At 47.5% G+C, this 11,848-nt stretch overlaps 1 long non-coding RNA gene across 1 annotated transcript; it reads left to right on the top strand.

Annotated features, from left to right (window-relative positions):
• The first annotated feature begins 552 nt into the window (after window positions 1-552).
• LOC113427661 (uncharacterized) lies at window positions 553-7,923 on the top strand. The gene is made up of 3 exons (XR_015746264.1): window positions 553-854; window positions 3,648-3,887; window positions 6,557-7,923. It is a non-coding gene; the product is annotated as an uncharacterized LOC113427661 (long non-coding RNA).
• The last annotated feature ends 3,925 nt before the right edge of the window (window positions 7,924-11,848 follow it).

Raw genomic sequence — 11,848 nt, 5'->3', positions numbered from 1 at the left:
TGGATTAGAAGACTTCCAAGGTCCCTTCCAATTATGTTGTTGTCTTTCTATTTTACCTATGTTCTAAAGTGTAAGCTATTCCTGCCAGCTTGGTGTCATCTGCAAATTTATTGATTGTCCAGGTTCGGCCAACTTGGCTGATTTCCCAAAGCAAAAGTGTGATGCTCAGATTTTTGGATGGGGAACCACAAGGAAATCTCAAGTGGGGAACCAAGATCCTGGAAGAAAGATAGGGAGAGCAGCCCGCTTCCACCCTGCGAGCATGAAAACTCCATGGAGGCACAAGCCAAAGCTGCCAAGGATTAAGCTTTCCTTTTTTTCTTTCTTTCTTTTTTTTTTTTTTTTGAGGCCTTTTAAAGCTGGCTAGGGGATTCTGGGAGTTGCAGTCCAGGTGTCTTAAAATGGCTGCCTTTTCTTTTTTTTCTTTTTTTAAGGAGGGAAACTGAACGAAAGGCGAGCTCGGAAGTGCTTTCCGTGCTTGCGCCTCTAAAATATTGCGAGTCTACGGAGAGGAGCAGCGAGGCCGGCATAGGCGGGGCCTGTTGCTGGGGGAAGCTGTTGAGTCAGCCGGCCGGCCGGCCGGGCGACGCATGACGTTATCCCGGCATGCTCCGCGCGCCTCCTACTTTCCTCCCCCTCCCCTCGACGTTTCTCTTCTCTCTTTCTGAGGTAAATCCAAGATGGCGGCTAGTAGATCCTCCGAATTGAAGACCGCGGCCATCGTTGGGCCCCAGGGCGGGTTTTTAGAAAGGAGGAAAGGCCGCTGTGGAGGAGGCGGGCGTGACGGCCCTCGTCGCGTGCTCCCCGGAGCGCCGGTAGGCCCTCTTGTCCGCCTTGTACAACAGCCTTGCGAGGTAGGCCGCTCTTTTTGCGGGGGGTGGGGGGTAATGGCGCTGGGCCGGCCTTGTTTCTCTGCTGGGTAGGGAGGGCTTTTGCGCTATATTTATTTATTAATTATTATTTATTTAGGTTTAAGACAATATATATGATAGACTCACGTCATCCTCCAGCCGCGCTACGGGCTGGGGATAATTGGGCTTGGAGTCCCCCGAGAAGCCTGGTGGGGAGGACGGCGTCCTGATGGGGGAAGTCTTGTAGGTTGTTGGAGGCTTTTTTGGGGGGAGGTTTTGTTTTTTACAACAGCCCGACCAGGTTGGCCAGAGCTGGAAGAAACCAACCTCTGGTTGTGCCCTGCGAGCCTTTCCTGCCTGCTGCTCTGGGCCTCCCTCACGGCAGCCCTGCGAGGCTGGCCGGGCATGAGGGGGTGGGGTTGCTGACAGGCCTTCTGGGGGGCCCTTAACTCCCTCCACTAGGAGGCATGACGGCAGGCAGGGAGCTGGCAACGGATAACCAGAGGTATAAGTACAACTGCCTTGCCAGGTAGGCCACTGCTCAGCCACCTTAACAGATGGCCTTGGAAGTCATCTAGTCCAACCCCCCAGCCAAGCAGGAGACCCTACACCTTTTAACAAGTTGACAGTCGGAAGGGACCTCAGAGGTCATCTAGTCCAGCCCCCCTGCCCAAGCAGCACACCCTACACCATTTAACAGGTTGACAGTGTCGGAAGGGATCCTGTAGGTCATCTAGTCCAGCCCCCGCCCAAGCAGGACACCCTACACCATTTAACAGGTTGACAGTGTCTGAAGGGACCCTGTTGATCATCTAGTCCAAGCCCCCGTCCAATCAGGAGACCCTACACCATTTAACATGTTAACAGAGTTAAAAGGGACCTTATAGGTCATCTAGTCCAACCCCACCCACCTCCGCCCAAGCAGGAGACCCTATACCATTTAATATGTTAACAGACACGGAAGGCCCCCAAACCAACAAGCAGAGCAGGGGATTAATGCTCAGCCTTATTTCAGGTGTGGGAGGCACGGCACAAAAGGCTCTTCTTCTGGACCCCACCAGCCGAAATTCCTCGACCAAAGGGGCCCCATAGCATGCTCCTTCTGCCAGAACGGGCAGGGTGGGCCAGTTCCATTGGGGCAAGATTAGCTCCTCAGATATTCTGAACCCACGCCATAAAGGATTTTCAAAGTGATAGCCCACTCCTTGAATTGGACCCACAAGTAAACCAGCAACCAGTACAGGTTGGGTTGCGTTATGTTACATGCGGCACCCAAGGGGCATGCGGACCTAACATAATCATTCTATACCAGGGATCCCTAACTTTTGGGCCGTGAACCGGGACTGGTTCATGGCCTGTTAGGAACCGGGGTGCACATCTGGAGGGGAGTGGCAGGCAAGAGAAATCGTGCATGCGTGGGATCTAAGGGATGTGCTCCTCTTCCCTCTCCGGTCTGTGGAAAAATTGTCTTCCACAAAAAAGGATCCTTGGTGCCAAAAAAGGTTGGGGACCACTATTGTATACCATTTGCAGCTTCCAAATTACTCTCCAAGGGTAGCTCCACCTAGAGAGCATTGCAGCTACCCAAACGAGACTGGACCAGGGCATGATTTTTATCCCAGTCCTAAAAGCGTCGTCTCCTCAGAAACTTCAGTCTGGAACTCGCCACATCGTCCTCCCTGTTGAGGCTCTCAACAACCATCTGCTCGCCATCTGATTTGTGTTTGTGCCAGGTGACCTGTTGTTAATTTTGCCTTTTGTTTTTGTGTTGATTTTCTGCCACCCTGGGACTTCCCTTGGCCATCCAATTCGGGTTACCTTCCGTCCTGAGAAGGAGGAGAAGGAAGTAGACTCTCATTGGCAATTCTTTTCCCGGTCCTTGCCCTGGTCTTTTGAAATGGGGCGCTCATTGCCCTAACGGAATGGAAAGGGCTTGGGAGAGGTTTCCTGTAATTCTTACGTGGTTCCCTCGAAATCTCTGTAAGGTTCATGACTTCGCAGAAGCCGCAGTTAAGCCACCAGAGGGCCAACACATTAAAGGTTTAACGCATTGAAGAAAAGGCCCAGATGAATGGATTATCACTGTGTTTTCTTTAACAAGCAGTGATAGTGGCACCACAGTGGTGCAGATAAAAATACCCTAACCACCTCAGTGGTAAGCAAACATTTGCAAACTGCATGATCTAAATTTAGATCATGAATATGGAAAACAATTATAATCCTATGGGAGACAAGGCATTTCATCCAAGGCACCTGATCCTCTTGTCCTTTAACTCTCTCTATTTGTGTGCCATTCAGGCTCCCAGAGGGTCTTTGACAACAGTGTGGTCTAAGGACTCTGGCCTCTCCTTTAATTCTGACCTCCTTCCCTATCGTCCATTCCTAGAACATAGAATCATAGGGCTAGAAGGGACCGCAGGGATGGTCTAATCCAGTGGTCCCCAACCTTTTTTGTACCAGGGACCAGTTTCACGCAGGAACACTTTTTCAAGGACCGGTTAGGGTTTTTTATTTATTTATTTATTTATTTTTATTTTTTATTTTATTTACTATTACACTATCAACTCACCAAAATTAACCAATGTTGGAGGATTACTAAAAATGTGTATAAATGCAAGACTAGACTCCAATAAAGTCATCATGATTCAGTTGATCATGATCAAACAAAAATATATGTTTGGCAAAAATATATGTTTTCTCCAAAAGCGTTTTGTAAGGTAATAATCCGCAATTCAGATTTTACATTTAGGATGGGTTTGATCTGGTGGTACCCTGTGACCTTTTTTCCCTGCACAGGTCAGCCTTGGTAAGGCCTGAGGAAGTCAAGCCAAGCTGGATGGAGTCAAAGAGTGAAGCCCAGTGTCCCTATTCCTTCTCCTGCTTCTGCAGGTCAAGAGGGGAAGATGATCCGCTTCTACTGCAGGCTTTGTTAGTGCAGCTTCAACGACCCAATGCTAAGGACATGCACCTCATGGGACGCCGGCATTGACTGCACTTTGTGACGAAACCAGCCTGGCGGCATTCTTTATTCCAGGGGTATCAAACTTGATTTCATTAAGGGCCACATCAGGGTTGTGTTTGACCTTGGGGGGATGGATGGGTGTGGCCAGGTGGGCATGGCCAGCTTGACGTTACTCATGTTGGGGGCACCTGTGGTGGCCCAGGCTGGGAGGACTCACTTTTGCTAGTAATTTGTTTTTCTAGAAGTCTGCCAGTGAAAGGGGGGAGGGGCTGTGCGCGGCCCTCCAGATTTCGGTTTTCGCTGGCAGAGGGCTGCAGGAGGCAGTCACAGCTGAAAACGGAGCTACTCCATTTTCACTGGCAGAGGCACCAGAAGGCCAGTCCTTTGCTGTTTCCAGGGTGGCATCACGGGCCAGATCCAGCCTCTGCGGGCCTTGACACCCCTGCTTTATTCCCTCCTGAATAGCAATAGCACTTATACAGGTAATCCTCAACTTAACGACCACAATTGAGCCCAACATTTCTGTTGCTAAGCGAGACATTTAAGTCAGTTTTGCCCCATTTTACGACCTTGCTTGCCACCGTTGTTAAGTGAATCGATGCCATTAATAACACTTTCGTTAAACGAAGCAAGCTCCCCCCTTGACTTTGCTTGTCAGAAGGTCACAAAGTGGGAATCACATGACCCTGGGACTCTGCAGCCATCATAAATATGAGCCGATTCCCAAGCATCTGAATTTTGATCATGTGGCCAGGGAGATGCTATAATGGTTGTAAGTATGAAAAATGGCCGTAAATCATTTTTTGCAGTGCCGTTGTAACTTCGAACAATCACTAAATAAACTGTGGTAAGCCAAAGACCACCTTTACACCACTCCACAGTGCTTTACAGCCCCATTCTAAGCAGTTTACAGAGTCAGCCTCTGGCCCCCAACAATCTGGTCCTCCTTTTACTGACCTCTGAAGGATGGAAGGCTGAGTCAACCCTGAGTCAGGCTCAAACCCTGGCAGTGGGCAGAGTCAGCCTGCAATGTTGCATTCTGACCATTGCACCATAATGGTTCTTACAAGAGGAAGGAAGGAAGAAAAAAGGGAGGGAGGAAGGGGAGGAAAGAAGAGGGAGAGAAAAAGAGAAGGGAAATGAGAGATGGGGGAGCAGGAGAGAAAAAATGGAGAAAAAGAAGGGGAGAGTAGAGGGAATGAAAAAAGAAAGAAGAGGGAGAGAATAGCACTCACACTTACATACCACTTCAAGTGCTTTATAGCCTTCTCTAAGCAATTTACACAGAGTCAGCCTTTTGCCCCCAACAATCTGGGTCCTCATTTTACCAATTTTGAAAGGGAGGTCGGAAGGCTCAGTCTACCTTGAGCTGGTCAGGATTGAACTCATGAGCAATGAGTTAGTCTACAAGCCTGCATTCTAACCACACCGCCACCTGGGCTCTTAATGCCCCTTCTCTGGTAGCACCACCTGCAGCATCCTCATGCATCCAGTCTGGGAAGGTGGCAAACGGCAATCACAGCTCCCTGGGATGCAACAGTCACTATAAATATATGCCAGTTGCCAGGCCTCAGATTCCTGATTACCTGACCACAGGGACCCTGCAACAATCATAAACTCAAGGACCAGTAAGAGGTCACGTTTTTCTACAATTGTCATAACTTCAAATGATCACTAAATAGATAGTCATAAGTTAAGGACTATGATTTTTTATTCTGTTCATATTTCATATTTCTAAACTGCCCATCTCCCTCAGAGAGGAACTCTACAATACAATACAACCGATAAATAAAACAATGTGTAAAATTAAAAATTAAATTAGGATTATTTAAAAAAGTTATAGAACCGTGACAAGCATCAAAAGAAGGTGGAATCCTAAAATGGCTTGATAAATAAACTGACAGGCATGCCCAGATTTTGACAGGTTGGGATTCCAAGGCAAATCTGTGGGGGCATGAGGGGGCAATTTGCTTTCCTTCATTCTCTTCCCCAGCTGTATAGGAGGAAAACTCCCATCATCCCCAGCCAGCACATATGTGTTGTGGTTCAAGAGCCTCGGGTTAGGGAGGCTGTTTAAGGAGACGGGAAGCAACCGTCAAGGCAACGTATCAGTGTTCATTTCTGGGGTTAGACAGGGACTGATCCAAGGTGAGTTTGGACTGGCGCCCTAGCCTAAATCCACCGGTCCCCATTTTGACTTAAGAAAATAGCAGCCAAGGTATTAAGCCTGTTTTCCCCAAGCTAATCCTCTTCAGCTGCTTCAACCTTTGGCCCCTGACATTCCCAGCAGATGTGGGTGAGCTAAAATCGACAAGGCTTCATGTAACATGAGGACCCAGATGGTTGGGGGCAATATATTAATTCTAAATGGCTTAAAGAGGGCTGTGAAGCACTGTGAAGTGGTATATAAGTCTTAAGTTCAAATTTGTGTCAGGATTTCTGAGTTTGGCAATGTGTATCAAGCTACATGCATGCAAACCCTGATAATCGTCATTCCCCCCCTTCACTTTCTTCCAATGGCAATAGCTACATAGCAATATGTACACAAACACACACACACACACCCAACCCCTCAGTAAAGTTTCCTTACCGCTTGCCCATATCTTCTTTTATCTTTTCTCCCTTCCTTCCTTCCTTCCTTTCCACCAGAGTTATCCTTAAGGGGCCAATAAATTTTATAAATATATAGGCTAACAGGATAAATGATTAAAATATTTCAACACTCCTTTTATCGCTCCTGCAGTTTTCAGCACTTGGATAGTTGAAGTGCCCTGTTCAGCAGTTGGAATGGTGCAGACCATGCTCTTCCTGCATTCCATGACCCTCTGTGGAATCCAAAGTTGGATTTTGAGAAAGCAGGCAAGAGAGACCATTGGCACTTTTGAACTTCAACGTTGGAGAAGACCATGAGCAACCAAGAAAACAATAGAATAAATCAAGCCAGAATTCTTACTTGAGTCCGCAATTTCTTTGCCAATATTGAGGAACATTAGGCCAGGTGGTGTTCCCCGAATGTCAACCACATTTTGGACCTGGTCTGACAGGAAGGGCCAGGAGTGTCCCCAAGGCTCAATCCTGCTGAATGGTCAAAGTGACACCTCCATTGATGGCACTGAAGCCCAGTGGGGAGAAACACACCTCTGTCTCACAAGGCATTGACAATGTCCCCATGGCATAAGCCATGAGTAATATCCAGAGAGCCAGTTTGGTGTTTGTTCCCAAGTTCTAAACTAGGATGTGGTAAGTTCTAGTACTGCCTTAAGGCATAAAGCAACTGGAAGACTAGGGCTAGTCACTATGTCTCTGCCCAAGGAAGAAGACAATGGCAAAGCACTTCTGAAAAAACTTGCCAAGAAATCTGCAGGGACTTGTCTAGGCAATCTCTGAATCTGAAACAATTGAATGGAAGAAAAAGTATTGTCCATGTCCTTCAGAGTGATAAATCCTGATTAATCATGAAATTGTGGCTTGCTTATTTGCTGGGTGACCCAAGCTCCATAGATTCATTGTTTGCAGAGATATTTCCTTACCTAAAAAGAGAAACGAAATCACCAAGGGTAAGAAAAAAAAGCAGTGAGAACTTCCAAGCTTCCTCATTACATTTTCTTGGAATCTGCAGGAAGCATCAGCAGGCAGGTTAGTGGCTGGAGAGAGAAAAAGGGATTGCAAGACTGGCTGGGAAACTGTCATGGAACATTGAAAATGAAGACCGAGTGACCTTCAGCAGCCAGTAGCATTGAAGTAGCAACAGCTTTCCCAAATGTCAGTCCCTCGGGAGTCCTGGGTTTTGGACGCCTTCTGTAAGTTAGCCCATCTGAGGTACGTTGGTGCAAAAATTGTTGCCCTGTGATGCACCACTTCACACAGCTAAAGGTCATCACAAGAAGAGTTTTGGTATGTAGTATTCTGTTTTCGGTGCTGCTCAGCAGCACATATTCTCTGAACCAGCTGAAATTTCCAAATTACTCCTGTAGCTATTCAAGCCTAAAAAGTATAGAATATTGGCCATGCAGATCCAGGTTTAGGATCTCGGTCAGCATTCCTGGATAGGGTCAATCAGTCTGTGCATGTCTGCGTGTGTTAATAAAACATTAAAGTTTTATAACTCAACGGACAATGAGTAGACTCATTTTCTTACTATCTTGTTCCTCAACCATACCAGACAGAAAAGTGCCTTATTCCTCACGCCGCTTGCGTCTTCAGCTTAATTTTATCAATGGGAAAGAAATGCAGATTCCTGGCACTTACTCTCCACAACTCTCCCTTTATCTGGGAAAGGAATAGAACTTGGAAATAATTAGTCTTTTTTGTTCTTAAAAAAAATCAGGATTTAACTCTTAAGGGATTCCACACTAAGTGTTTTGGTAATGAGTTCTTGAACCAGAAGATGTGGCGGAGGAGAGAAAGGCATGAGCAGGCCTTTCTGAAATTGAGCCTTTTTGTCAGAATGTTTTCTCCTGTTTGAAGCTCCAAGAATTCCACTTCAGATGGATTTAGCATTTTCCCCCCCTTTAACACATTGCTACCTTTTCCACCCGATCCTAAAAGAAATGCGGCTCTGACTTTTCTTTGGAAGGAGAGACATTGAAGCTCAAATACTTTGGCCACCAAATAAGAAGAAAGGACTCTGGAAGAAGACCCCGAGGTTGAGAAAGATGGAAGGCAAAAGGAGAAGGTGACAGCAGAAGAGGAGATGATTAGATAGTGTAATCGACACAATGAATGTGAATTTTGGTAATATCAGGGAGATTGTGAAGGATACGGGGGCCTGGTGTGCTATGGTGCGTGTGGTTGTGAACAGACACGACTTAGCAACTGAACCTGTTCCATGGAACATAAAAATTAGAATAACAGAATTGGAAGGGACCTTTGAGGTCATCTAGTCCAACTCACTGCTCAAGCAGAAGGCCCTATATCAGAGGTGTCAAACTCAATTTCATTGAGGCTGCATTAGGGCTGTGGCTGACCATCGGGGTGTGGCAGGGGATGTGGCTGGATGGGTGGGCGTGGCCAGCTTGATGCCAGTACCCAAACTGCTGGCCCAATGTTTCCTCTTCGCATTGGGTACACAGGGCGGCCCTACGGCCGGATCCGGCCCACACACCTTGTGTTTGACACCCCTGCCCTATAGTGTTTCAGACAAATGGCTATCCAGTCTGTTAAAAAAACCTCCATTGATGGAGCACCCACAACTTCTGGTGGCAAGCTGTTCCACTGGTTGTTTCTCTCCTGGATTAGTTTCAATCTGTTGTGTCTTGTCCTGCCTTCAGGTGTTTTTGGAAAATGCTTGACCCCCTCCTGTTTGGGGCAGCCCTTCAAATATTGGAACTCTCCTCTCCCCAGTCCTTCTTTTCATCAAACTGGATTCATTAAATCTGCTAGGTTCATACACGGTCCTCAGTGGTGGGATTCAAAAAATTTTACTACAAAATGCATCAATTTCAAGCACTACAGCTTACCTTCTAGGGCAGCCCTGGTAAGTAAAACAGCTGAGGCGCGGGAATCTATTGTGCCGTGGGAATCAGCTGAGCTGAAAAACACGAAAAATATAGGGCAGGTGGGTGGAGTCTGCTGATAGTCGAAGCTACAGGTTCATTAGAACCGGTCTGAACCAGCACCGTCCCACCACTGATGTTCCTGATGTGGTTCACCATGGTTCATGGAATAATCTGGGTTCAGATACTTTCAGCTGAGCTCAACCAAGGCCAGGTTGGGGCTCTCGACCACGTGTGACAGGCAGGCACCAAGTTTATGCAGAGCAAGAGCGGACAGACATCTATTCCTTTCAAACACACCTTTGCAGTTCTCCCTTGCCCACTACTTCTGTTCACCATGTGGCTAGGAAGAGGAGAAATCAGAAACTGGTTCAGGTGCAATCCTGCCCATGTGGTTCAAAACAAAAGAAGAGAGTGAGGATCTTCCGTGCTCCACCTTTTTTAGAAGAACTGGAAACCTCTCCTTGACACACTTGTAGCCACGCTTCCAGGGTGGTGGACGGCAGCTCAGATACTTAATGCCTCCCTATTTTTGCCACGGCTTATCTCTCTGGATCTTCTGTTCCCAGCAGGCTAAGCTGGTTGAACACATTTAAAGTACGCTGTAGGATTTGAGAAGGAAGGCCGCGGAGTGAGACCAGGATGGGGGTGGGGGGGGGGCTGGGTGTTTCGACCTCTCCACCAACAGGTCACATCGTAGAAAAAGCCCCTAACCAAAAAACGAGCTATTTGGTTTGTGCATAAAATAACTGACTTTCGAATAAATGCAGAGTTGCCCAAGTTGTTTTCCCTTGCAAAGATTTGCTATTGTTCAGAAGAAAAGGGGAGGGAGTATTTCCCCAAATGCCCAGCAGGGGGCAACTTACTACAAGCTGCCAGACGTTGGTAAGGACAGACTGGATTCTAACACATCAAGATAGTTTCCGAAGTAAAAATTGCACCACCACGTAACATCTAGTTTATTGTTCGTTGGTAATTTAGATTTCTGAGACCAGCCGTGATTCTTCGTGACTCAACGACTGCAGTGTGTTAAACCCATGGGCTTCACGTCATAAACTGAGCCCGCATCATTCAATCCAGTTAAGCTCACAATATCTCAGGCCCTTGGGGGGGAAAAGATCAGACCCAAGGCACATTTCAAAGACCAGGGTGAAGGACCCCTGTTACTCTCCGAGCTTGATGGTTTTCTTGCGGATGTTCCATGACCCAACTTGGGAGGTAGCATCATCTGTGCTAGAAGGGAGGAGGGTTTATGGAGTGGAGGGAGGAGAAGGACAACTGCGGGACAGACATAAGCGCGAGAACCAGTTATTGTAAGTCACTTTTTTTCAGTGCCATCGTAACCCTGAACAGTTGCTAAATAAATAAATTTGATTATTTGTATCCTCCTTTGGAGTGCCACAGGAGGGAACACGACCCATGCATCTTCTGCACACTTGGCAGTGGTGGGATTCAAATTTTTTTACCACCGGTTTGGTGGGCGCGCTTTGCGCACACGTGCAGAGTGTTTGATACCATCTACAGTTCTGCACTCTCCTTTTGTGTTCAACAGCTGCCGCGCGAAGCAGCTGAACTTGAAAACCAGGAAATAAAGATAAGAATAGAGCCAGGGCCAGCAGGAAGGCCCAATAGCCGATCATCGGAGAAAACTGGTTCGCTCACAGATGATCTTTAGAGCTACCGGTTTGGCCGATCCGGGCAGAACTGGTAGAATACCACCCCTGACACTTGGAAATGTTGCATCCAGTTCTGGTCACCCCGATACAAAAACAAGACGTTGAGGATCTGGACTGAGTGGCAGAGAAGACCCACAAAAATGATTAGGGCTCCTGGAGGCTAAAACATATGAAAGAACCGTTTCAGGAAACGGGTATGTCTAGTCTTCTAATTAAGAGAAGGACTGAGAGTGATATGATAGGACAGTGGTGGCTAACCTTTTGCGGCTCCCGTGCCAATAATTGTGCCTGTGCTTGCATGCCAGCACCAAGAAGGCAATGCATGGGGGGGGGGGACGCCCTCTATGCATGCGTGTGCAATTCCCCCCTTGTGTGCCGTGCATCTGTGCATGCACGCAGGATCCCACCCCCACGCCAAAGGGAGGACAAGAAGCAACGGAAATAAAGAGAGAAGCAACCTGGAATTGAGAAACTTTGTGACAGAACAATCAAGCAGTGGAACAGCTTGCCACCAGAAGTTGTAGATGTAGACTGGAGGCTTTTAAGAAGAGACCGGGCCGCAAAACTGGCTGAGGAATTCTGGGAGTTGAAGTCCACAAGTCTTAAAGTGGCCAAGGTTGGAGACCCCTGATCTAGACTGCAGCCTTTCCTCCTGTCTCCCAGGGCCCTTCCTACAGACCTCTGTTTTGTGACTTATTGGGGACATTGAAACACACACACACACACACACTTACCCAGGGCCAATTCTAATGGCTCTTAAACAGCAAGGAAGGCCGGCTCAGGGTGGGCCACATCCCACCTAGCTCTTGGGCTTTGCTTTGGGCTCCTCCCTCACCCTCCTCCCTCAATCCTTTGCCTGTATAC

Source organism: Notechis scutatus, unplaced genomic scaffold (assembly GCF_049901735.1).
Source record: "Notechis scutatus isolate UNSWTSFEM ecotype Mainland unplaced genomic scaffold, rNotScu1.2 NSCUSCF20, whole genome shotgun sequence".
NCBI classification, from domain to species: domain Eukaryota; kingdom Metazoa; phylum Chordata; class Lepidosauria; order Squamata; family Elapidae; genus Notechis; species Notechis scutatus.
The sequence above is the reverse complement of the archived record's forward strand: the minus strand, read 5'-3'. Positions and strand labels throughout refer to the sequence as shown.